The sequence below is a fragment of the Gorilla gorilla genome, chromosome 7, assembly GCF_029281585.2.
Source record: "Gorilla gorilla gorilla isolate KB3781 chromosome 7, NHGRI_mGorGor1-v2.1_pri, whole genome shotgun sequence".
Lineage (NCBI taxonomy): Eukaryota > Metazoa > Chordata > Mammalia > Primates > Hominidae > Gorilla > Gorilla gorilla.
In genome coordinates, this window is record NC_073231.2 from 48,130,227 (window position 1) to 48,157,757 (window position 27,531).

Genomic DNA, 27,531 nt, shown 5'->3' on the forward strand with positions numbered 1-27,531 from the left:
TGTGGCTCTCAGGTGGGCCTATGCACCACCCTACTTTTCCTTGCTCTCCATAAGCCATGCCAACCACTTAGTTATTCCTGATGAGAGTCCTGGATACTTGACTCTCCTGCTGGTGCAGGATTTGCACACTGTTTTTGTTCTCAGTGGGAGCCTCCAGCCACCACCGCTCTAATTGGCCATCTTGGCCCTGCCCCTATGTTTAAGTTTCTAAAAAATCTCCTAAAAAACTAGTAGAATTGATGAGCAAGATTAGCAAAATTGTAGGAAACAAGATCAATATGAAAATTCAATTGTATTTCTATAAACAACAAATCGTCTGATAGTAAAATTAAGAAAACCATTCCGGCTGGGTGCGGTCACTCACGCCTATATCCCAGCACTTTGGGAGGCCAAGGTGGGTGGATCATGAGGTCAGGAGTTCAAGACCAGCCTGACCAATATGGTGAAACCCCATCTCTACTAAAATTACAAAAATTAGCTGAGCATGGTAGTGCGTGCCTGTAGTCCCAGCTACTTGGGAGGCTGAGGCAGAAGAATCACTTGAACCCAGGAGGCGGAGGTTGCAGTGAGCCAAGATTGCGCCACTGCACTCCAGCCTGGGTGACAGAACAAGACTCCATCTCAAAACAAAACAAAATGAAACAAAACAAAAACAAACAAAAAACAATTCCATTTAAAATAGCTTAAAACTAATAAAATACTTAGGAATACATTTAACAAAAATATGCATGAACTGTACACGGAAAACTACAAAACACTGCCAAGAGAATCAAGATAGATCTATATAAATCAAAAATATGCCGTATATGGATCAGAAGACTTAATATTTTAAAAATGACCCTTCTCACCAAAAGGACCTATAGACTCAATGCAACAGACATACCCAGAAATAATGCTTCATCGGCCATCAAGGCATCCTTCAATCTAGTCAAGTTGACACCTAATATTAACCATCATACTACCCATCTGACAAGGGATTAATAATTTGAATATATAAGTCAAGACCATATGGTATTGGCTTAAATATAGGGATATTGATCAATAGAAGAAGATAGGGGTCTAGAAACAAACAAATATATGTATATATATATATATACACACACACACATCTCCAATTGATTTTTGACAGTGTTTCCAAGGCAATTTTATGAGGGATGTGTAGTTTTTTAAAACAACTATTAATAGTTGTATACCTATATGTAATAAAAATGAACTTAGACCTCTACCCCACACCCTACACAAAAATTAACTGAAAATTGATCTAGTTAGGAGCAAACACTTCTAGAAGAAAACATTGAAGAGAAGCTTTTTAATCCTGCATAGGCAAAAGTTTCTAAATATGGCACCTAAAACACAATATAGAAAATTAACAAATTAGAGTTTTATCAAAATTAGAAGTTCTGCTTTTCAAAAGGTACTATTAAGAAAATAAAGTAACAGATTCTGAAATAATATTTGCAAATTATTCATCTGATTAAAGAGTTGTATTTAGAATAAAGAACTCTTACAACTCAATAGTAAGAAGACAATCCAATTTAAAAAGAGGCAAAATAATTTAATAAACATTTCATCAAGAAAATACACAAATGGTTAATAAGAACATGATAACATGGACAGTATCATCAGCTGCTACAGAAATGCTAATTAAAGCCTCAATGGTATATACCACTAAAATGAGTATAATAAAAAAGATTAATAATAGTAAGTTTTGTGAGGCTGTGGAGAAGTAGAATCCTCACACACTGCTGGAGGCCATATAAAAAGGTACATCCACTTTGGAAGGCAATTTGGAAATTTTATACAAAGCTAAAAACATACTTACCCATGACTCAGCAAGTCCACTACTGGGTATCTATTTAAACAAGAGAAATAAAAATGTATGTCCACAGATTTGTATGAAAATGTTCATAGCAGCATTATTTATAATAGACCCAAACTGGAAATATTTTAAATGTCCAATAACTGGTAAATGGATAAAGAAAATATAGTATATCCATACAATAAAATACTACTGAGCAATGAAAAAGAAGAAACTACTGACACACAGTACAATATGGGTTAATTTCAAGTGCATTATGCTAAGCAAAAGAAGCCAGATACTAAAGATTAAATAGTGTATGATTCCATGTATCTGAAATTTCTAGGAAAAGGCTAAACTATACAGACAGAAACTATGCTAAAAAGACAGATTGAAGGTTGCCTAGGGGTCTGGGTCAGGGAGGGAATGACTGCATTTGGGTTTAAGGCAACTTTTTGGATTGTTGGAAATACTATAAAGCTGGATTGTGGAGATAATTGTATACATTTATTAAAAGCCATCAAACTTTACACTTTCCATGGGTGCATTTTATGTTTTTTTTCAAGATGCTATTTTCTCTTCCTTGGTATGTTTATTGGGCCCCTTTTCATTATTTTATTGGTTAAGGCACTTAAGGGAACCAAGAGGTTTTACCTTCAGTTCCAGGTATTAAAAACATATCTGGATTAGTGACGTTAAAAATAAATATTTATGTAATTAATTTAAAAACAAAAACATTTTTTAATTTAAGGAACAAAATAATTAAGGAGAATTTTTGGTAATTTAGATTTTTTCCATAAAAATTACCAAACAATATATGCATACATTTTCCCTGAGAATTTAAATAAAATCATTTATTATTATTACTTTTTATTTTCTTGAATAAGGTCTTGTGTAATATCAAATTGTAGTTTGATAATAAAAATTATCTTCAGGAAATTTCTATGAAGGGTCCTTTCCTCGTATCATTATCATTATTTTAAAAGTATAATTGATATAAAAAGATTGTACTTTATTGCTATTCATTAATAATTAAATTTCAAAAGAAATAAGATCCTGATTGTAAACAGCTAGATACCGTGTTGTTCCTGTCTACATTATGCATTCTAAGACCAAGATTAGCAGTTAATTTAAAAAGGAAGCTTCCCTGCCTGCCTATGAAATAGGTATTTTTGATGGGTAGGAAATAATTTAATAATCAAGAAGAAACAGTCATGAGAATTCCTGAGAGGTCTTAGAAAGACACTGCCTGAAAAGTGCCTAAAATGAACAAGTGCCCCAAAATATTTTTTAAAAATTAAACTAACATTTAATCTCTGCTTTCATAAGAGAAATCAGGAAAACATTCAGTTCTATAATACTAACCATCTATATTTCTCAGTGTTAAAGCTGGAGAAGACAAATTTAAAAGAATACATGCTTTGGGGATGTCAATGGGGTACAGAAGTAAGAATGCAGAAAGCATCATTCTGTGCTGGCAGCTGACCCCAGGGGATGTCACAAAAAAGGGGTGCTGTTGACCTGGAGCCACTTTTCTCCCAGCATTCCCCTCCACCCTCCATTGCTGGAGTTCCCTGCACCGCCTCCCTCCCCTGTCTGTAAGGGCCAACAGAGCCATCTGATGACATGCCTTCTGCCCCAGCTTCCAAAATGACCGCTTTGAACATCCTCTTTATTCCCTTTTTGCCTTAGTGATCCTTTTCAGCTAAGTGTTGTGAGAAAAGCAATTGATCAAAGTAATCAATGATAAAGAATAAAAAGCCATCATATTCCTATGAGGTATTTCCATTTTAAAACATGAACCTGGTGTATGGAAAATGTCAGGTAGACAGCAGTGACTCAATGAGAGTTCTTCTCTTTAACCATCCCTCTGATTCTTTTCTTTATTGGTTTCTCCAAATGCGTTACCTCCTTCAACTAAATCAGAGCAAGCTGTGCAACTGATTCCTATTCTGTACACCCTGAACAAAGATGCTGGTGGGAAAAGTGTGCGAGGGTGAAGTTGAACACCTGTATCTTCCAGCAAGCCATACTCATGGACTCATGGTGTGGTTAAGTTCAATATTATCCTTCCAAGGAATTCCACTCCAGGGGTGGAATTGATGGCAACCTGCCATATCCATTGGAAGATTTAGGGGGACCTTTCATGGTTCCTCAACATCATCATGTCCACTCTGCCTAGCCCTAAGCTCAGCCCACCATAGCCCCTAGGTCAGACAGTCCACAAACCGTTACTGAGTGCACCTATGCCAGGTCCTGGATCCACGGGGGTCTTGTGTTAGTGCTGGAGATGAGCAGGTGAATACGACAATCCAGGGCCTTCAGGAAGCACAGTCTGTCAAAGCAAAAGACTGTCAAAGCTACCGTCTGTCCTGTGCAAAGTATAATCAGCCTTGGAAAGAAGGTTTCTTGCTTTCTAGCCTTGTAAACTTGAACTTACCGTCAACAGTTTCAGAGGCTCCCTTGTCTGTACATAAACGTAGAACCAGCCTCTTCGATTGAGAGGGAACAGCTTTTATTCTACACAGTTGACACCTATGCACAGCAGACCTATGAAGATAAGTCTTTCAAACAAAGCTGGGGGCAAACAAACACACCAGTCAGCAGTGGCTTACCTTTAACCTAACCTTTTTATTAACCACCCTTAAACACCAAGGCATGACGGGGATCAATATTATTATCCGCAGGAAATGGGACCTGAGATTCATGAGGACTTAATCTGGTCCCTCAAACCAGTGCTAGGGTTTAGCTATTCTCCCAAATGTTTGGAATGAGAAGTTTTGCTAAAAACCTTATTTCCATACCAAAGAGGCCCCCAGAAGGAGGTGCACATGGAGGGAAACACAGGTCCATAGAATTTTAGTTGGAAAAAAATCCTGAAAACTAAAAAACTTTCCAATGTACCTTGTCATTCTCTCGTCCTCTCTCTTTACACACACACACACACACACACACACACACACACACACACACACACACACACACGGTTGGAGGGGGCAGGGCGAGGCAAGGGGGCTCTTAATGTGTAGATTACAACAAATTCGCTGCATCCACCCCGACCTGACACGCTTGACTCTGGGAGTGCGCTGCTGCAGCTGCAGGACAGCGGGACGGGGGAGTCACTTTGTTCCTGAAGGGGCGAGTCCTCGGCAGACGCTGCGCCGCCTCCCTCTTTGCTAGGGAGGTCTGTGTTTCTACCTCCTCTTCACGCCCCGCTTGCTTCCTGCACTGTAAGTAGCGCGGGCCTGAGAACTCCTTCCAGAAGTTCTCCAGGGCTCTCGCGGAGCGAGATTTTCGCTGCCTGTGAGCTGCAGCGAGGGAGAGCTCGGGCTCGCGCGGACCCCAGCGCCTGGCCGGCTGACAGCGCTCTCTCGCCCCAGCTGCCCGCGCGCGTGGGGAGCAGATGCACCAGATGGCGTCCGGGGTGGGGTCAATGAAGCGCAGCCCGAGGAAGATGTGGCGCCCTGGAGAAAAGAAGGAGCCCCAGGGCGTTGTCTATGAGGATGTGCGGGACGACACGGAGGACTGCAAGGAACCGCTTAAGGTACCCTGGGGGTTCGCGGGTCGGGACGGGTTCTGAAGTCCGGCCGCGGTTCGGCTCGAGGTTTCCTTGCGGGCAGACCTTGGTTTGGAGAAAGCGTGGAGTGGCCAGGGGGTTGCAAGCTTTGGGGTGTATTCACAGTCCAAGAGGAGACCCCGCTAATGACGCGCCCACACAGCGCCTGCTTTATCTATTTTGTTTGCTTGTTTGCCCAATCTATTCTTGCTCCTGGACAACTGTAGTCCAGGGAAACCTACTCCAAAAGTATCTGTATCATTTGGCACAAGATCGGGCAGCTGCCTAAAATCAGGGCAATTTGGAATGTGTGTCGTTTCACTTGAACTTTTTTGTAGATTTTGTTTAGAATCAGATAGCCGAAAGGCTGTGTCTGATTGTCGTCGGATAGCTATTTAAGAGTTTTGGGGGTTGAGAAGGCTTCTGGTCTAACAGAGTGAAACAGAGAAACCAGAGAAAATGTCCCCTGTAAAACGGAGACAGAACTAGCGAATTCCTTCTTCAGGGGATGGAGACCTCAGGAAATGCTATGGAGGAGGTGACCTTTTGAAGATGGATGAGTGGCCTGAGGCTCTAGGATAGGTACTTGTTTGTTATGCAGTTCTCGGGACCTAAAGGCAGCACTAGCTACTACCTGATGGCTTAGTCTAAGGGATAGAGGCTGTTGGGTGCTCAGAGCCCACCACTGGATTTCATCAGATTGTCAACAGGAGAAAGGGGCTCTTTTAAAATGTTGAGACAACATTAAAGAGACTCTCCAAACCCTCATCACAAATCTCTTTCAACAGTGGAATCATGTTAACAGTTTCTTATGTATTTTCGAGGTTAAAAAAAAAATGCTTACACAAAAACGCATATGTTAATGGATCTTTTTTTATTTGCAAAAGTATGAACTCGCAGATTTCCACTTTGATTTACTCACAAAATATATTTTGGAATACATTTTAAATCGGCACTTGGAAATTTACCTGTTTTTACCAGCTTCATAACATCCCACTGTATGAATAGATCATGATTTATTTAACCAGTCTTGCACTGATGGACACTCAGGCTGTTTTATGTTTGCTTTGTTTTGCTATTATACACCTGACTGAGTGTGTCTGTGAGCGTAGATGTGACTTCTCTGTCTGTCTGTCCATTGTTACTTTTGCGGGACTGTCTGTATGTTAAAGTCCTAGCAGGGTCAAGAGGTACATACAGCCTTAAGTTTGGTAGCAATTGCCAAATTGCTCTCTAAATAGGTTGCACAAATTGGCACTGTTGCCAGCTGTGTGTGTGAATCAGGCATGTATAGTAAATCACACACACGAAGTAGCCAGGCCTCCCAAGGTGAGTCTGTTGGCATATCCACCTTGACCACAGACATTTTTTGTCCTTCTTAATATTAGCAAGGTAACTGTGGCCTTTTGGCTTACTGCAGAGAACTGAGTCATGAATGGATTTCACCCTCCAGGATAGTATCTTTACAATTAATATGGGACTGGAAGAAATTTTAAATTTCTAATATCACCCATGTGGTTTTATTTATTTATTTATTTTTCTTTATTATTATTATTATTATTATTTTTTGAGACAGAGTCTAGCTCTGTTGCCAGGCTGGACTGCAGTGGCATGATCTCGGCTCACTGCAACCTCCACGTCCCGGGTTCAAGCAATTCTCTTGCCTCAGCCTCCTGAGTAGCTGGGACTACAGGTGCATGCCACCATGCCTGGCTAATTTTTGTATTTTTAGTAGAGAAGGGGTTTCATCATGTTGGCCAGGATGGTCTCAATCTCTTGACCTCATGATCCGCCCACCTCAGCCTCCCAAAGTGCTGGGATCACAGGCATGAGCCACCATGCCTGGCCTGTGGTTTCATTTTCTAGAGATATTTGCTGAGGGATTTCTCAGCACCAAGTCTCAAAATTATTTTTCTTCATGTTTCTAATTGTCCTTATTTAGATTTATTGCCTGAGTAGAACCACTTACGTTATTTAAGGCTTTTTATTTTTATTTTTTTATTTGAGTTTGTAGATTGAGGGATTTATATATTTTATTTCATTAACTGTGGTACTTTCAGATCATCTTGTAAAAATCTCAGTGGTTGTACTCATTACAAAGAAACATATATAATACTGTGAAGGGTTTTTTGAACTCTAGAGGGTTTTTGATGGTTTCCTAAATTAAAAGAAAAGCTGTATAACATATTTTCTCCAGCACATACACAGTATCTCAGGAACACTAACAAAACTGAAGGATCACAGAAAACTTACAAGATGAGAAATGTGGAAAAAGAACAATTGGACTGATGCTTTTAGCCTTTTCCAATTATTTTCTTTCAAGATAGTGAATACTTCAGCATTTGATCTTCCAATTGTTATCTCTCACCTTAGTTTCCAACCTTTTGGCCACATTGCTACTTATATGTATTTCATTAAAGCAACCTAAAACAGATGCGTTTGATATTTCTGTTTTAAGGGGTTTAGTTAGAATTAGCTTATCTAAAAGTGATCTAGTCTATTATGTTCTGAATCTAATCACATAGTTCTGAATCATAAGGAATCTGAAGTGACTCTGTGACAACATGAAACTACATTAAATGAATATATAACTTTTCTAAATGACATCCTTGGCTTACTTTCAGAACTTTAAAAAATCTTTTCAAAGCCTGACAATATGTCAGGTACTGATTGAGAAGATCTAGTATATCTGATATGCTCGTGTAAAGTATTTAGATGCTGTTTTGTTATTGTGAATTCAATAGTGCCTTGTGAGCATCTGAACCTAGTACTCCCTCTAAAGAGTGTGGAATTGGGTTTGTGTTGACAGCAAATCGCTGAACAGACATCCCGAACTGCTCATTCTGGCACTAGGGAGTAGGCAGCACAATCTCTTTATTACCCAAATAGCGTATCAAATTCAAGTGCCAGAATGCTTCCAAATAGATTTAGATCAACATTTTCTTTGATAGCATGAGACATGAGAATACCCTATTTCTACAATAATCCCATTTTAAATTTATTACTGAATATGTGTAAATTTGGAAGTGGTTGGATGCTCATTGTCATATCCTATAGTCACTAAAGCCATATGTAGCTTATATAGAATTCTTTTTTTTTTTGGTTAAAAAGTAACATATCTCAGTTTAAGAGACTACTATAGAAGAGTGATTCATTAAGTACTGTTTTGTGATTCTAGAAGCAAAATCCAAAGTTCAAAAATTTAAGAAATTAAGTTTTATTTATTCCAATTTGACATTTACTGAATAAATCCTCATATCTTAAATCATTTCTTAGCTATAATTAAGATACATTAAATACTTTAATACATCATTTTAATTGATAGCTTTTCTTTTCAGTAGTGAGAAATGCTCTAGTTATCCTTAAAATAACAAACTAGAATTTGAACACATATATTATCATGTGGCATATATGACTAGTTATGGTCCACGGTAGAATTAAAGCAAGTATCTGATTCATTTGTTTGGGGAAGATTTCTTCATTTCCTTGGCAACAAGGAAGAAGGCCTTTATTTCTAAGCATATTTGAGTTTATGGTCAAAAAATAAAAACATTTATTTCATATTCTGAACAATTTGGGGGCATTTTTTCATACCTTCTTTGTATCTGTAAATATTTTGTGTATTTCAAGAAAAACTTTTACTTTATTATAAGCATGTTAAAGAGTTTTGGATAATAAATTATTTAAAACTATAAAATGATTAACTTTATAGTCATAAGTTTTGCATATGCTTGTTTGTTGTAATGGTGTTTAAATACCTCTAGGAGGATTTTGAAGGAAGTGCATATGGATTACAAAACTTTAAGAAACAAAAGATATTAAACAATTGTGATGACCTGAACGCCTTCTCTTCACAATATGCTGTAGGAAAAGGTCAATTCGAGTAGATGGAGATGTTCCCTGAAGATTTCCTTCCTGGAGGTAACAAAACATTACAATGCATCTTCTAGAAATCTTTTATCCCGTTCAATTCACTGGAAAGAGTGGAATAAAGTGATTCTTAAGGGTAATTAGTTTCAATTATAAAGAGCCTGTATATTTCACTTAGAAATGTGGGTTTTCCTACACACCAGCATTCCTCAACTTCTTCTACTGAAATATTGCAAAACATAGTGCAGAGATCTAGGACACCCCACAACAAGCACAGACTTTATTTGAATTTTTAGGTAGATTGTAAAAATGCATATGTATGTATATCTATGTACTCTTCTATACTATTTCCATTGAGGTTATTCTACACCTAAATTATTATCATTGAAGAAAATGGACACTTCAAGAAGGTGTAACATCCCCCCAACAGTGATGTTTTCCAGATGCCAGCCTTGTACACTCTGCCTTGTTTAAGCAGTTCAACTGCAGGCAATGAGGGAGGTGGATGCCACAGAGATGGAGGCAGTGAGATGGTGTGATAAGACCTTCACTATATAAGATAATTCCATCAATATTGTGGAAGATGGATTAGAAGTGGAAGCCAAGCTAAAAAGCTATTTTGGTAGTAAACAGAGGATAAAAGTTCACCAGGTTTGTGAGGCTACAATAAGGAGACAGGGAGAGGTTCAAGAGATATTGGCATGTAAAGTCAACAGTGCTTAACAGCAGAGTAAATGGGAAGAGAAAGGGGCAGGGAATTGGAACTGACTTTGAAATTCTTAAATTTAGGAGATTAGGCTAATAATATAAACCTCCCCCAAAAGGAGGAATATGAGAAAACAAAAAGTAAGTGAGTGTGAAGGTGTGAGATTTGGTCACTGTGAGTTTGAAAGGCCCAGGGGACATCCACTTGGAAATATCCAGCGGGCAATATCTATAATCTTCAATAATATCTGGAAATATCCAGAAATGTAGAATGAAAGGGGCTGCCCTACAGGAGCATGATTGCATAGGAAGTTGATGAGACAGTGGAAATGCATGAAAATACTTTAGGGGATCACAAAATTGCTAGTTAAGGTAGCTAAGAGTAGAGTACAAACACCAAGAGACAGATGGCAGAGGAAAAGCCAGAAAAAGATGAAGACAGTGATGGATAAAAATTGATGATACTCAAGCCATGGGAGAAGTTACTGGGACAGAAGAGTTAGAAGGAGCTCTTGCCACAAACAGATCAAGTAGGAAGGAGATCACGATAAAGCCCCTACATTAGAAGGCCCCAGTGACTTCTGTAAAAATGATTTCTGAAAAGTGATGAGGATAAAAGTGAAATTCAAGTTATTTAATTAGTGAATGGGAGTTTGTAAATATAGATCCCTGTTTAAGTTTGGTGCCAAATGGAATGATGAATGGAGTGATTCTTCTTGATCAGACGGAACAGTCAAGAGATGTGTGTGTGTGGGTGTGTACATGCATGTGTGTGTGTTGTTTAGAATGAAGCACTTAGATGAATAAAAGGAAATAGTGGAGAGATACATTTTAAAAAGGAGAGAAACAGAAAATGTGGCTACATGGTTCCAAGTACCATAGATGGTCCCCAAATCATGTTTATGAGACAATACTTTTTCTCCTTTTCTGGACATGAAGATAACACTGCCACTAATTTACAAGGTTGATATGTCCATTTTAGAATAGCTATAGGACTTTGCAGGATGAAAGGACCTATTACTTGTATGCTGAGCTCACAGGATAAATAGTGCCATATATCATATTGTAGAAATATATGGAAACCAGGTGTGGCATCAGGGACTCAAGCTCGAATTCTAGTCTTGTGGTTTATTAGTGGTATGTCTTTTTTCTTATTAACATTTTCTGAGCCATTCCTACAGGCCAGGCACTCCGCTGTGATCTTTAAAGACACGATTTAATATTATTGTCCCAATAACACTGCAACATTGCAAGGTGTCTCGCTCTCTCTGTGTGTGTAGGCATATGAATATATATTTTGTATTTTTTTTTTTAACAAATTTTGAATACGAGAAAGCTGAGGTTCAGAGAGGCATGGTAACCATACCTCCTTACTGGCTCTGTGATGTTGGCAAGACTTTTAACCTCTCTGTACCTCAGCATCTTCCTCCTGAACATTTGTCATGGTGATGCCTAGCAGGCTGTTGGGGCTTGAAAGAAATAATGGTCACGTGAACTTAGTAGAGTGCCCAGTATATAGTTCTTTGTTTTATATAATCTCAATATTTTATCACAATACCCCAACTCATATAGATAAAAATATGTAGCAATTGGAGGATCTTTTTCTTATGACTGCTACGGATAGAAATTTAACTCAATTGATAAAGTCAGTGCGATGCTTCTATATATTCCCATTAGGTGCCCATTAAATGTTTCATGAGAATTGAAGCTGTGTTTTTAGTTTCCATAGAAAAGATGCAGCTGATTTCAGTTGCACTTGGCACTGAGTTTTGCAGTGGATAGGCACTCAAGAGGTGTTGAGCAAAATCTAACCCATATTTTGGTTTCTTTTTCTAGTGCTGAATGCAATGATTATGGATGATTATGGAATAGCCCTCTGCACTGTGCTGTAGATGAAAACCAAATTGAAAGTGTTAAGTTTCTACTCAGCAGAGGAGCAAACGCAAACCTCCAAAACTTCAACATGATTGCGCCCCTCCACGTAGCTGTGCCGGGCATGAACAATGAGGTGATGAAGGTAAGGCTACTGGCTGGCTCCAAAGGGCCTGACCGGTGGCGCAGGTGCTGGTACCCAGATCCAGCTCTCTCTGCCTGCACCAGGATGAGCACCTTCTGAGCTTCCAGGTCAAATGATATGTAATAATTATATTTGCTCTACTTCTCACCAACTAATGATGATAATGATGATTAGTTCTAACTTTATTGAACAGTTCTTATTTACCAAGCACCTTTAAAGAGCTTTGTGCATGTTCGTTTATTAAATTCTCATCTAAATAAACCCTCTATGAAGTAAGATCTAATAAAATACTAGTATTCCCATTTCATAGCTGAGTATGCTGAGGTGCCAAAAGAATTTGAATAGCTTGCCTAATGGCACATCACAAGTAAAACAGCAAGACTAAGGAATTTTGTTTTCATCTTTATGTTTTCAAGTTTAGGCTTTATCTCTTTTACCTGACTGATTTAATGACAAAGGAAGAAGGTATTGAGAGCCTCAATGAAAGCAGAAAACATAATTATGACTTGCTGTTTTAGTTAGAGTGTATGACCTGTTAGATTAGTTCACTGAAGACATGACAATACCATTGGGAGACATCTTATTGGTTTTCAAGGTGTAACAATAAGCTTGATCAAGTAGAGGAAATCCTGGAAAATTGCTAAAGGGTAAAAATTAGGCCATGGCTTTTAAACTACCTCTGAAAGTCTGTCAGACACACTAGAATACAAACATGCTTAACTGATGAAGAATGGCGTTTACAAATGGATCAAGTTCCAGAAGTTCATTTCTAAGGTAGGCTATTTGGAACTTACAATAAATTTTCTTGTAGAAATATTATTGCAAATGATGATTTGGCTATTTGTGGTAAGCCACAAGAAAACCAACTTCTCTATAAATCGCCAAAGAGATGCATGAGTTTCTGGCTCCCTTTAGCCCACAAACCTTTTCTCTCAGCCTTCTGAGACCTTGGCTCCTTTACGTTTGGCATGAAGGGTATTAGAGGAGCCACTTTCTGCTTTCCTACTGTTCCTTGTATATGGCTCTATCAAAATTCTTAACACTTGATATTGGAATCAAACATTCAGGTGCTTTTTTTGCCCACTGGGTAATTATCCTTGAAGGAGGGCTGTGTCTTGCTAATCCAAATATCTCTTATTCCTCAGCACTGTGGTGGCAAATGATGAATGAATGAGTAAATTGGAGTTCTGGCTGACTGAGAAGGGGCGAGCTGAAGTCTCAGTACCTATGAGATAGGTCAGAGTGGCTCCCTGAAGAGGTTACTAGAAAGTCCTCTGGAAACAAGCTGGTTTTTATTGTTGTTCTTGTTGTTTTATTAAATATCTGCGTTATTCATGAGCCAACTGTTGTTTCCATATCATCCGGGTTGGGCCACTAATGACTGCAGGGACTCCCACAGAGATGTCACATATTTCCTCATGGAGCTCTGTGCTCCCTCTGAAGGCTCTTTTTAAGAACAAATACCTATTAACTCAATTAATATTGGCTCTGAAAGTGTGGTTTGGGAATATGAAGACAGACAACTGTTGAAAGACTATTGTTATTAGAAAGCAGAAATCTCCAGACCAACAAATTCAGAAAGATAGGTATCACATAGAAATAGAAAATAAAGCTCCTAACTGATTCATAAATTCAGTGATGAACATAAAACAAATTTTCCTGATGACACCAGTAATAAGCAGAAAAATAGAGTTCTAAGTAAAACTGACTCTCCCCTACTTGCTCTTACCAACCACAACTATGTGTAAAAATATTTTCAGACTCCTCTGGTTCACCAGAGATGACAGGAATAGAAGGAGGAGAAGGTGTTTTGGAATGTCTTCCCTCATGCTTGCAAACAGCAGTCCTCTCTACCTGCCTCTCCCTGTTATACCCATGGTCCAGCCTGTACCCACCCAGCCCCTGCCAGTTTAGAAGCTGCTCCACTAACCTTCCCTCAAACCTTCCTCTGCTGCCTATAATGGTTGTAAAGTAAAAAACTGTCATCCACGCATCACTTCAAGTTCTTCAACAAACGATTTATGGTATGCATAATATTCCCTGGGACACATTGGCCTGGGGATTAGGGGGTGGTTTTTTCTCTCAGTGGCCTGCAGGCCTTAGTCCTTGGGGCTTTACTTCAAAGTATCCAGTTGTTTGACCCTTCCATGAGGCTTTCCAGATTCTCATCAAAGGGACCTGTGGAGGGCTCACCTCCAAACCTTCCAGACTTGCTTGGTCATGACTGAATTTGGAGTAGGTGCACAGTTTAGTTGCTCTCTCTGGGATCTCTGCCACATATAACTGAACACAGCTTTTTGAAAGATTGTGCTTTTGGTGGTACAGTGATAACAGCCTAATGCTACACTTTTATGGTCTATGATTCTAAGAGGGCAAAGAGAGAAAAGCCTCTTCTATGGTAGGTTATTTTCCATATGAATCTACAGCTTCTTAAGAAGAGAATGCAAAGGTGCCTAAAGTCCATGGAAGGAATCTTGTGTTCTCATTTCCCTTAATTCATCAATCATTTTCCCACGTATTTTTATGTACTAAAATCTCAGTTTAATTTTCATTTATGAGCAGAATTAATTAGTAAACCTAATTCATTTACTGACACTCACATGGGTGTGTTCTGTTAACAAGAGGCTCTGGTAAAAGGTTGTATACTTTTTTAAAGAAGTCAATGTTTTTGAGAAACAGCTTATTTAATAAATTCCTTTAACATTATTTAATTATAAGGACATGCCATTGTTTATCATAGTCTTTCTGCAAGAGAAAAAGCCTCTAGTAGGCCAATTTAAAGATTTGATAAGATATTTAGATGAGATAATTTTGTTACATTGAATATAAAAAAAAGACTGGTCAAAGATCCGTAGACACTTGGGCAATAATCAGCTGGCCGTCAACCAGGTGAGGCAGTAACAGGTCTTCAATGAAATTCTATCAGAAAAATTACTTGACCGTTTTATCAGGATGCTAATTTCTTATCTCTCTTTCTCTGTCTTTTCCTTCCTTCCTTCCTTCCTTCCTTCCTTCCTTCCTTCCTTCCTTCCTTCCTTCCTTCCCTCCTTCCTTCCTCCCTCCCTCCCTTCCTCCTTCTCTCCCTCTCTCTCTCTCTTTCTCTTTTTCTCTCTTTCTCTCTTTCTTTCTTTCTTCTTTTTTTTTTCTTGCACTGTCTCCCAGGGTGGAGTGTGGTGGCATGATCTCAGCTCACTGCAACCTCTGCCTCCCGGGTTCAAGCAATTCTCCTGCCTCAGCCTCCCAAGTACCTGGGACTACAGGCTTGCACCATCAAGCCCAGCTAATTTTTGTATTTTTAGTAGAGTTGGGGTTTCATCATGTTGGCCAGGCTGGTCTCAAACTCCTGACCCCGAGTGATCCACCTGCCTCAACCTCCGAAAGTGCTGAGATTACAGGCATGAGACACCGTGCTCAGCCAGGACGCTAATTTCTTACATTGTAGAAAAAGTTTCCATTGCAGACCAAGTTTGAATTAATTGAGTTAAGTCTTACCAAAGTGTTATGCAAAACTCTGTTTTGTTTACTGAAAAGAGTTTCCATTGACATTTCCTAGGATGCTTGCAATCTAAGTAAAAGAAAAATGACTGGTAGGGGGAGAAAAACCATTCCCTTCCTGTCTCCCTCCCTCCCTCCTTCTCTCTCTTGCTCTTACTTTCTTCCTTCTTCCCTTCCTGACTCCCTCCTTCACTACGAACACATTCTAAATGGCTCCACAAATTTATTTTTCTGAAAATATTAGTTAATATAGCTTCACCTAATACTAGTCAGAAGCATTAAGTGAAGCTATGATAACTAGTATCTACAATTAGTATTTACAATGCTACAACTCATTATCACCTTAATTGTTGTCACATTGAAATCACGATTATTTCATCTATTTGAGAAATTTACTTAGTACCCACAGTATGCAGAATTTTGTGCCAGATTGTGTGGGAGAAGGATGAAAAAAGATAAATAGACATGGTCCTTGGCATCTGAGAACTTAAAATCTAGTGGAAGACAAGTATTTTATTTGGAAATCTGTAAAATTTTGACAATTATTCTCCACTTTTGTGTAGGTCTTGCTTGAGCATAAAAGTACTGATGTTAATTTGGAAGGAGAAAATGGAAACACAGCTGTGATGATCGCATGCACCAAAAATAATAGTGAAGCACTGCAGATTTTGGTTTGCATATTTGTCATATCTTTCTGCTTTCTTTATCTTTTCATGAATACAACATGGATTATTATTATTTACAAAAGCTGTTGAGTTTTTCTCTTTAGAAAAACATAAAATACAGAAACTACGTCAGAAAAAAAAGTTGTTCTATGTGTTTTTGTATACACACTCCCTGTCTTAAGTGGATCTGAGATTGCTTTTAGAGGACGAATAGTAAAGCGGTAGTGAAAACTATGAGAAATTCAAAGTGAAAAGAAAATATAGGCAGGAAAAATTGAGATGAAGCTGGTGGTCAGGCTAGAATGCGAAATACAAAGTATAATGGCCTGTATCTTATAAAGATGGTTTGCACATTCGATTCTGAGCTTCTGAATTGTCAAAGGAAAGATGAATATAATCAGTTCCAGACTTATCGGGCCCATAAAATAAAAGCCAAAAGAAGCATAGCCATAGCCACTCCTGAAAACCTGAAGAAATTATTGCCACGTGTTCCCAAAAACAGTGCCCTGAGTGATGAAATGACAAAGGTTGTTAGCCACATGCCTGAGAGCAGAGCCAGCTTTGTCTCTGGCGAGTCTTCCTGACATGGTCCAGTGAGGGGATGGAGATGCTTGTCTACATGACTTCCTCCTGCTTCTGGCAGTGATCCATCTGAGTGTGCTGTTACAGTCCCAGCAAATAGCCTTGTTTCGAATATTCCTTAATCACTTGCATGTTATCCAGACCAGGATCTTTATTTTTACCACAAGATTTTGCCTCTTTACCATCCCAAAGAGTAAGAAAATGAAATAAAATAATTTAAAAATATTTGCCTAATGTTTAAATGTACCATACATGTATGTTTTAGCACCTTTACTAGATGTACTTAGAGACAGGTAAATACTCTAAGCTCTCATGATTGGACCAAAAAGAGAATAAATGATAAAGAGAATAAAAATAAATTAACTAACACTCAAACCAAGAATTTAGGAAAAGAACCTTAAATTAACCAAAGGAAAATCGGTATAAAGAAATAGTAAAGTTAAAAGTCCTACAGAAAACAATGTATTTTTAAAGTCTGATTTCCTTGCCAATTTAATTTTTATGTGTATACTGTATGACGATATTGTTCAAAAAGCTTTTACTTAACAATATTCTTCTTATTATTATTATTATTGTTTTTTTTTGAGATGGAGTCTCACTCTGTCACCCAGGCTGGAATGCAGTGGCACATCTCGGCTCACTGCAACCTCCACCTCCCGGGTTCAAGCGATTCTTCTGCTTTAGCCTCCCGAGTAGCCGGGACTACAGGAGCATACCACCACAAATTTTTGTATTTTTAGTAGAGATGGGGTTTCGCCATGTTGGCCAGGCTGGTCTCGAACTCCTGACCTCAGGTGATCCACTCGCCTCGGCCCCCCAAAGTGCTGGGATTACAGGTAGGAGCCAACGTGCCCGGCCAACAATATTTTTTAATAAAATGATTTTATAAAGTACATCTTCCATTTATGGACTATATTATACATATATATTTCCGGGCTATTATATATATTATAGAAACTAAACTAATACTATCTCTAAAAGCTGAGATTACAGGTGGTATTTGATTCTACACACATTTCTGTTTACTCAAAATATTTTCTTTTGAAATAATTAAAAGTACTTAAAACAAAACTGAAGGTTAATGATCTATAGAAAATGGTAGTTTAAAATGATTGGCTCAGATTATCAATGTAATATAACACTTAGTTCTTCTAACACCTTTTTAGTGAAGAACTATCATTAGTGAAAATACTTGATTTTCATGGCTTAACAAGAGTGCTGGCATATTCATTTATTAATTTTACATAAATAGAAGGAAAAGCATCTGGGAAATATTGTCATTTTATTCGCATAAGAAATTGAAAATGGGTATAGAAGTCATGATAGTGTCTTTAAAAATTTTTATTAATTCCATTGAAAAATATGTTGACTTTAGTTTGCTGGGGTATCAAATTTATATTTTTGTGTCTACACTGTTACTTCTTTGGAAGATATAAAATGTCCCTATTTCAGAATCTTTGCTTAGCTCAAAATTACTTTCATGCTTAGATTTTATAATATATGAAGCTCTCTATGTACTTTTACATAGACATACAATGTAATTTGTGATTTGAGGTTTAACTGGTGTCATTTTTAGTTTTGTCTTTTCTTCCAGCTTCACAAAGGAGCTAAGCCATGTAAATCAAATACATTTGGATGTTTTCCTATTCATCAGGCTGTACTTTCAGGTTCCAAAGAATGCATGGAAATAATACTGAAGTTTGGTGAGTAGAGGCTTTTCCATATATACACTATAAATAAGTCTACTCTGGTGGGTGCTATTACTTTGAAAAATGTTTAACCAAATTTACCACAGGCTTGTATGTGTCTCAGTGCCCTTCCTTTTTTAAAAAAATAAAAAACCCTCCCTATTATTTATTTTATATATTTGTTAAGTTGAATGCTATTTTCTTCTAAAGGTGAAGAGCACGGGTACAGCAGACAGTCTCACATCAACTTTGTGGATAATGGCAAAGCCAGCCCTCTCCATCTGGCTGTGCAAAATGGTGACTTGGAAATGATCAAAATGTGCCTGGACGATGGTGTACAAATAGACCTAATGGAGGTAACTCTTTGTATTTTATATGACACTTTCATCTTAGAGCTGTCAAAAGCATATAAAATGCTTTATAGCTCTTTTACAGTTAATTTACATTGAAATACACACAAGAAATAGATATTATTTCCTTCTGCTTCTGCAGAAGCAGAACAAGGGGATACCCCAAGTTTCAGTCTATGTAAAGAAATTTGAGACCTCCCTAAAACAATTGCAGACACAAATACAGATAAAATAAAGACAATATCTAGTTCAATTGCCGTTACACAAGTTAAGGCCTACCCTCAGAAGATGATAATGTTCAGCTAGGAACATTAAAGCCCAATCATGAATGTCTTTGGCTTTAGTTCTATTCGGAAGAGTTATCATTTTTAAAACTAAGGACCACTTAACTAATTTCTAAAAATATGTCTGTGAAAATGCTGACTGTGTTTGGGATCTGACCTTATGGCAGGCATCTCTGACCAAAAGTGTAGAGTTTGGGCCCTTTTCCCTTCAATATCTGGGTTTTGAGTGGCAACAAGCTCCCCTCCAAGATACTGCAAAGGCCTGTGCTTTCTGGAGGAAGAGAAGATTGGTTATTAATTTCATGTATCTTCTGGACACTCATCCTAAGTCCCTTCAATATAGAAATAAGAGCTGCCACTCTTGGTATGGATTCTGAAGTCACTTCCTACGCTGAGTGCTTACGGCAATGAATGAGACGTCGTTCTCATGTTCCTGGGGGAAAGAATGTTACCCAGACGATGATGGTGGAAGTATATGCCAGGAGTTGTTTTATTAGAAAGAAGCACACTTGTCAGCTACAAATTTTGTATGGATGCTCTTCTTTGTAGGTCCGTAAAATCAAGGAATATCTATTGCATTTCAGATGATTAATGGTGATCAGTTTCATCTGATCACCATTAATCATCTGAAATGTAATTGATATTCCTTGATTTTATGGACCTGGGACAAAAAACTCACAGATGAATATAAGTTACATTCTTAAATTTGGATTTAAATATTGATTCTAGTATTAAAACCCTTTACAGAAGGCAAAGTGCACAGCCCTTCACTTTGCTGCATGGAGAGACTGAGATTATTAAATTATCGATATCGTCCTATTCTGGTGGCATGGATATTGTTAATGCAGCTGATGAAAGTCATCAGACTGTGCTTCACAGGCAAGTTTTCTACCTATCATTCTGTATACAGACTTTTAGTCTTCACATGTTAAATTAGAAATTGCAAAGAGCAGTCAGTACTAATGGAAGCAAAGATTATGTAGTTTAAAAGAAAAGAACAAAATAGCAAAGACCCTGTGTATCAACTGGAATTGCTTGTGTTCCTGGGGAATGGGAGTATAATGTTAAAGAAAGTTCACAGAATAAAATCTCCTGTGGCATATTCTGAATCGAGTCCAGTGGATATAGGATCAAGATTAATTTTCTATATGCTAAAGAAGTCTACATACAAGGTCTTCCAAGCCTTTTCTAATGTGTTCCAATTTCTCATATTTATTTTATCCCCATTTTTAATGACAATAATGGAGCAGATACGTATGGATATTTTACTTTTCCCACCATAATCCCTTCTGCTAATCCCCCAATTATACATAAATGGTTTCAAAAGATAAAGTTTTAGGAAATTATAACCAAGTTGCCAAAAACGCTAAAAAATTTCTATGACGTTTGACAGAAATACACATCAGGGAAAATGTATTAAACTGTAGGCTTACTAGGTGCTAGGATAGGAAACAAGCAGTGTATATTGGAAATTCAATTCTTGTGGAAAGACAAGTACCAAATGCTCCCCATGTGAGTGAAAGAGTTGTCTGAGTTGAGCCTTCAGTTTCTCAGTCTCTTACACACACACACAGACACACACACACACACACACACACACACACAGACACACACAGAGTCAGAGTAGCCGATATATTTTCAATAGGTAACCAGACCTGGAAATCTATCTATCTAAATATCTCTTAGAAAAAAAGCGGATCACGAGATCAGGAGATCGAGACCATCCTGGCCAACACAGTGAAACCCCGTCTCTACTAAAAATACAAAAAATTAGTTGGTCATGGTGGCGGGCACCTATAGTCCTAGCTACTCCGGAGGCTGAGGCAGGAGAATGGCGTGAACCCGGGAGGCGGGGCTTGCAGAGAGCCAAGATCGTGCCACCGCACTCCAGCCTGGGCGACAGAGCAAGACTCCACCTCAAAAAAAAAAGAAAAAAGAAAAAAAGAATCTCTAGCTACCAATATAAGATCTGTTTCTAATGAATGTACACGTTTGCAAAACCACCAGCCACGATAGGATATGTGTGAAGAGAAAGGAACTACCACTTAGGATGAATTTGCAAACTAAAATTGTATAGCATAAAAGAAAACTTATTAAAAAAAAGTCAACAAAAAGCCAATTTATTTCCAAGAAAATATAACAGGGGAATCTGAAAATAATTTTGAAATAAAGATATTTGAGACCTTAAAAAAATTTTTTTTGAGACCTTAAAAAATTTAAAGGAAGGGTAATAAGTTATGTAAAAGTAAGTATATGAAGACAACATAGAATTGTAAAAACAGGTTGTCATATATGAATCTAGGATTGGTGATATGAAAATGATACAGTAAAATAAAAAAGTTAAAAAGGAGCCATTGAAATAAAATTAAAACTCAGTAGACTAACCTCTAGACCAGAGATTCTCAAACTGTTGCAGATTGGAATCATGCGGGTAGCTCCTAAAATCCCAGTACCAATTAATACCCTTTAATATATAAAATCTCTGGGCTGAGTGGCAGGAATTAAAAAAAAAAAACTCTTTGATTTGAATGTGTCGCTAATTTAGAAACCCAATGATTTGGTTACTGTTGAAGTGTATCTTTAGAAAACAGCCTTAATATATTAATATGCATGAGATGAAAGTATCTTAGGTAGATGGGTACTTAATGTTATAATTTATTCCCTAAAATTACTAAATATAACTACTATGTTTTCAATATAATGCAACATCTTGTCATATTTTGGGTGAAAATTAGCAAACTGATTCTGAAATTTATATATAAAAGGCCAAGAATACTTGAGACAATCTTGAAAGAAAGAAATGAGATTTGCTAATCTCAGCACTTTGGGAGGCCAAGGCGGGTGGATCACGAGGTCAGGAGATCAAGACCATCCTGGCTAACACTGTGAAACCCCGTCTCTGCTAAAAATACAAAACAAACAAAACAAAACAAAAAAGTTAGCCAGGCATGGTGGCGGGTGCCTGTAGTCCCAGCTACTCTGGAGGCTGAGGCAGGAGAATGGCGTGAACCCGGGAGGCGGAGCTTGCATTGAGCCCAGATCGCGCCACTGCACTCCACCTGGGCGACAGAGCGAGACTCCGTCTCAAGTGGGCGACAGAGTGAGACTCCGTTTAAAAAAAAAAAAAAAAAAGAAATTATTAACATGTCTTAAGGAGGCGCTTTAATATAGATTGAAAGCTTTTACTTGCTTTTTAAATTAACATTATCCGTATGACTGGCTGTGAGATGATACCAAAATGTTTTCTATCCTCTCCATAATTATTTTTGGCTTCATAAAAAACTCAAGTTAACACTGCCATTTAACTGTTGCCAAAGAGGAGTCTCCCAAAGAGGGACTTTTTGAACCCCGCAGGTGAATTTGAGACATACCTTGCATGTAGCTATTGTTATTCCCCATGATCATAGCAGTACCAGCGATTTCTTTGTCTCTTCTACCTTGGGACAGATGTTACTACTCACTTCAGAATATCTTCATGGTGATTTTACAGGAGAAAACAGGTTTCCTAAAGGATAAGGAAGAAAATATTGTGATGTATTTGGTGTTTTCCTATTATTATTACTTTGAAAATGCTACCGTTATCAGAATCAAATTATAAATTTTGAAAGCTTACTAATTCTTTAACATTCTATCATGTTATTCTATGATTAGCTAAATTCACTTTCTGAATATAGTAGCTTTATTAAATACATTTGTATTTACATCAATAGTACTTTAATTATAATGTTTATAATTCTGTTTTTTCAGAGCTTCATTATTTGATCACTGTGACCTGGCAGACTATTTAGTTTCAGTGGTAAGTATTCCATTTACTGGTTTATTTTTGTTACTATTTATAGTTGAAAAAATCATATGATTACATAATAGGGATTTTCAAAAATAAATCAAATTTTAATTTATTGCTTATCAGCAAAAAATGTGATGTGTACAAAAGGATGATCGACACACTTGGAAGCAGAGTATATTGTATATGAGTATGTAACGGCCAAACATTACTGTGAACTTAGAAGTGTCAAAGCGTACTTTTGGATATCCATGTCAGTGTTTTTAGTGCAGGAATTTGGCAGGTACATTGCAAGGAAAGCTGTTCCCATGGCATGTTAGAGGGTCCTAGGGGAGTGTGATCTTGGGTGGTGATCCTTCTTCAGCCCTGATTGCTTTGAGGTGGAGGCAGGAGAGGCAGCACTGGGGGAAGCTCCTACCCCAGCTGCCTCAGTGCCACCTTTACAAACAATGAAAAACTGAGGAGCCAAAAAATATTGTCAAAGGTTTACTACAAGAGAAAGCATGAAGCATGAGATCTTTTTAACTCTAAGAAGTGGAATCAGTCAGCTTTTGAGTTGAACTTTAATAAGCCCGTTATAGAGATCAAAGTGTGGTGAATTTATTTAAGTGGCACCATATCAGCAATGACGGATTTCCGTTGGTAGTATTGAACATTTTGTGTTGTCAATAACAACTATTGAAATTGTCACACTTACATAGAAGAGTCCTGGGGAGACTCATTATATACTTTAAACTATGCATTACATACCATAAACCTTAAACCATGGTCATTCATGGTTTCCTGCAAAGGCTGCCATCTCTTCGCCAGGCAAGAGAAATGTGGCCTCACTGACCACCATGGAGCTTGCCAAGGGGATGCTGCCCCCATTGTCATTTATATTCAGTGGGTCCCAAAAGAACATGGAAATTTCCACATTTGGAGTTTAAGCTATTAATATTTTTTATTACTCTGTGTAAGGTATAGAATTCTTTCCATGGAATTTTAAAAGGGCTTTGATTTCTTGTCACATCAAATATTATAATACATAATGGTTAACATTGACATTCATTTTAACAATATAGGTTTAATGTGATTTTTAAATATAAATTTTCTCAAATAAATGTTTGACTAAAATTTTATTTTAGGATTTGAGTGATGTCAATTTAATTATTTCAGTTCATTTATTTCAGATAAAATAGGATTTTTTATAAAGGAAATTTTTTGTGAATTTTTCTTAAGTCATAGATGTAATAAATTTGGAAGACTTATAATTATAGTCATTTAAAAATTATAATTATAATCATTTAAAAATTATTTCTTACAGTGGATACTAAACTATTGGTCTAGGTAAAAGGATATTATTTTTATGGTTTATGTAGCAACTAGAGCTATTGCCAGGTGTCAGTATAAAGCCCAACATGTGAGAATAATTTCTTACTGAAATTATTAAAGAATGCCTTGATTTCTGATGATACAACATATGAATTATGGAGAAATTTCAAATAGTTCTATAATTAGTCATATACTTTAGTGCTAGCCATAATATAGACACTCTGTATCAATAAATTAACCTTATTTAGAGATTGCAATGTATGCTGATGTATCTGTTTGTAAGCTCCTTGTTGAATGGCTTGATTTTTAGGGAGCAGATATTAATAGCATTGATTCTGTAGGATGCTCTCCACTTAGCAACTGCTTCTGCATCTTAGAATATTGTAAACTTGCTACTCTCTAAAGCTACCAAGAGGGACCAAGCCAAGTCTTTGGAAGTATTACTCAATTTGGTTAGATGAACATTTATTAACCGTCTATTGTGTGCCAGGCCCTGGGCCAGGTGCTGTGAATACAAAGATAAACAGAACACTTTTCATGTCTAGAATAATTTTCAGTCCAGTAAGGGAGCAATGCTTAAAAAGATAATTTCAGAGCAATAGTAGAGAACATTTATAAAGCAATTGTTATACCCCAGGCATTTATTGAACAATTAATCAACTGTCTTTCAATGTATCGGTCCCATGTGGTGTAGGTACTGTAACTATCCCTGTTTTCGATTCTAAACTGGGCCTCTGAAAACAAAGAAGTGAGGTGTCCTTCTCTGCTATCCTCTTCTTTCTTGATCTCTAATGTGTCTATATTTATATTTTTATATTTTATGCTCTGAAAGGTAAGGCCTCATGTATTTATGTAATGCATCACATATTTTCTACCCCACTTACACATACAGACACACACAGACACACACAGACACACACAGACACAGACACACACACACACACACACACACACACACACAGGTAGTAAGCCCATTTTTAATTATGCTTAGTTTTCTCATCTAAACAACATTTCCTGTAAACTAAAAGCCAGCAAAATTTTAAGTCAAAATTTTTTTGCAAGTTGAAAATCCACATAAAGGATGCATTAAATAAGTGAATAGAATTTATATTTACATTGTGCTTTTTTTAGGTGCCCAAGTAGACATTAAAGGTAATTTTGGACGTAATTTTCTGCACAACTTTATGGATTAAAAAATCTGCGACCTGAGTTTTTGCAGGTCATATATATCTATGGATTTCCATTAACTAAGTTCGGTTCAACAGAGGATAAACTAATTTTGTTTATTATAATTTTTATTATTATCAAAGCTGATTCTGGAATTTTAACAATGTTTTAAAATAAAGATGACATATTTGAATAGTTATAACAGGGTGATGGTGGTAGTGATGATGATGATGATGATAATTGTATTGAGATTGAGTTTTTTAAGTTACAAAAGGATTTCATATGCTATCATGTATGATAAGTATACATCCTTAATTAGTTTGATTTTCTTCATTCTTTGATCATTAGGATTTGTATATCAGTGGAAAAGCCAACTATGGGTATGAATTATCAATACTCCACCATCAATTAAGAAAAACTACTCAGCACACTTGACTTGCTGAGGACAGGTTAAAAGCATTATTTTCATATTTATATTCACCAGCTAATACTGAGTGACTATCAAGTGCATGAAATACAACATAATTTTATAGTAAATAGAATTCAATATTGTCACTGTCTTTAAATAAAGAATCAAGAATATATATGTATTTGAAAAATTTCAGCAAAAATATCAAACTGATAATTGATTGGACTAAGCTACTCATTTGTCATTCATTTTTAATTTACTATACATATAAAAGATAAAGTAAACCTAATTTTAACATCCCTTCCATTTTACCTAACAGAACATATTAACATGAAGCTGTTAGGTGTTACTTAGGGGTGGGAGGAAGTGAGAGGAGGGGCAGAAGGAAGGGCTGTGATCAAATATGTTTGAAAAATACTGAGTTAAAAATGTTAAGTTTTTATTATTTATTATTTATATTAAATAATATTAAATTTATTATTTAATATTTTCCCACTTGCAGGATCTCTCAGAGCCTTTAATATGGTAATGTACATTACATGGAGACAGAGCATTCAACTTCATTCACATGTATTTTACTCTAATATCCTTTAGGTTATTTACGTTTTTGCCCCCAAGGAATACATATTGACCCTTGTTAGAAAATATTTTCCTACAGAATAGTTTGAAAACCATCATATTAGCATAATAGCAGAGTTATTTGTATGATATTAATTTTTTCCTGTAGATGCAACAGATCAAAGAGCTGGTAATGGATGAAGACAACAGTGGGTGTACTCCTCTACATTATGCATGTAGACAGGGGGGCCCTGGTTCTGTAAATAACCTACTTGGCTTTAATGTGTCCATTCATTCCAAAAGCAAAGATAAGAAATCACCTCTGCATTCTGCAGCCAGGTAAGGGTCAGTCTAACAATGTATGAATGTGTCTTCTTTCTGTTTAATATTTGCTTTGAAAATATGAAACCTAATTTTTTCCAAGTTATGGGCGTATCAATACCTGTCAGAGGCTCCTACAAGACCTGAATGATACGAGGCTTCTGGATGAAGGTGACCTTCATGGAATGACTCCTCTCCATCTGCAGCAAAAAATGGACATGATAAAGTAGTTCAGCTTCTTCTGAAAAGAGGAGCATTGTTTCTCAGGTGAGGATATATGATTGGGGTGTTTATATAGTTTCTTTAATTAGCCATTTTCAGGCTATCTTTTCATTATATTTTTAATTACGTTGTCTAACTTTATATTTCACTAAGTAGTTTTATACATTTTATTTTATCATCAACACGTAACTTCTTAAATACTGGAAGGGGGCCGGGCACGGTGGCTCAAGCCTATAATCCCAGCACTTTGGGAGGCCGAGGCGGGCGGATCACCTGAGATTGGGAGTTCGAGACTAGCCTGACCAACATGGAGAAACCCCATCTCTACTAAAAATACAAAAAAAAATTAGCTGAGCTTGGTGGTGCATGCCTGTGATCCCAGCTACTCAGGAGGCTGAGGAAGGAGAATCGCTTGAATCCATCTCAAAAAAAAAAAAAAAAAATACTGGAAGGGAAGTCAGTATTATTTCCAACTGAAAAAGACTTTGAAGTTTATAGAGTTGAAGAACCTTGTTCAAGGTCACAGAATAAGTGGCTTTGTGCAGAGTCTCTTTCAGAATCTTTGAAATACAGTTTCTCATATTTTAGCTCATCATGCTGCCATCTTCCTATGTAGATACAAAACGTGGTTGTGTATGTGTATGTGTGCACGTACACACACACACACACAAACATACAAGTTCAAATACCCTACTTTTTCTTCAGTCTGATGAATGGTAGACATAAAAAGCTCCCCTTGAGTGACA

General features: G+C 37.1%; 1 pseudogene; it reads left to right on the forward strand.

Annotated features, from left to right (window-relative positions):
* The first annotated feature begins 5,145 nt into the window (after positions 1-5,145).
* LOC101150856 (transient receptor potential cation channel subfamily A member 1-like) lies at positions 5,146-26,823 on the forward strand (annotated as a pseudogene).
* Positions 26,824-27,531: the final 708 nt, after the last annotated feature.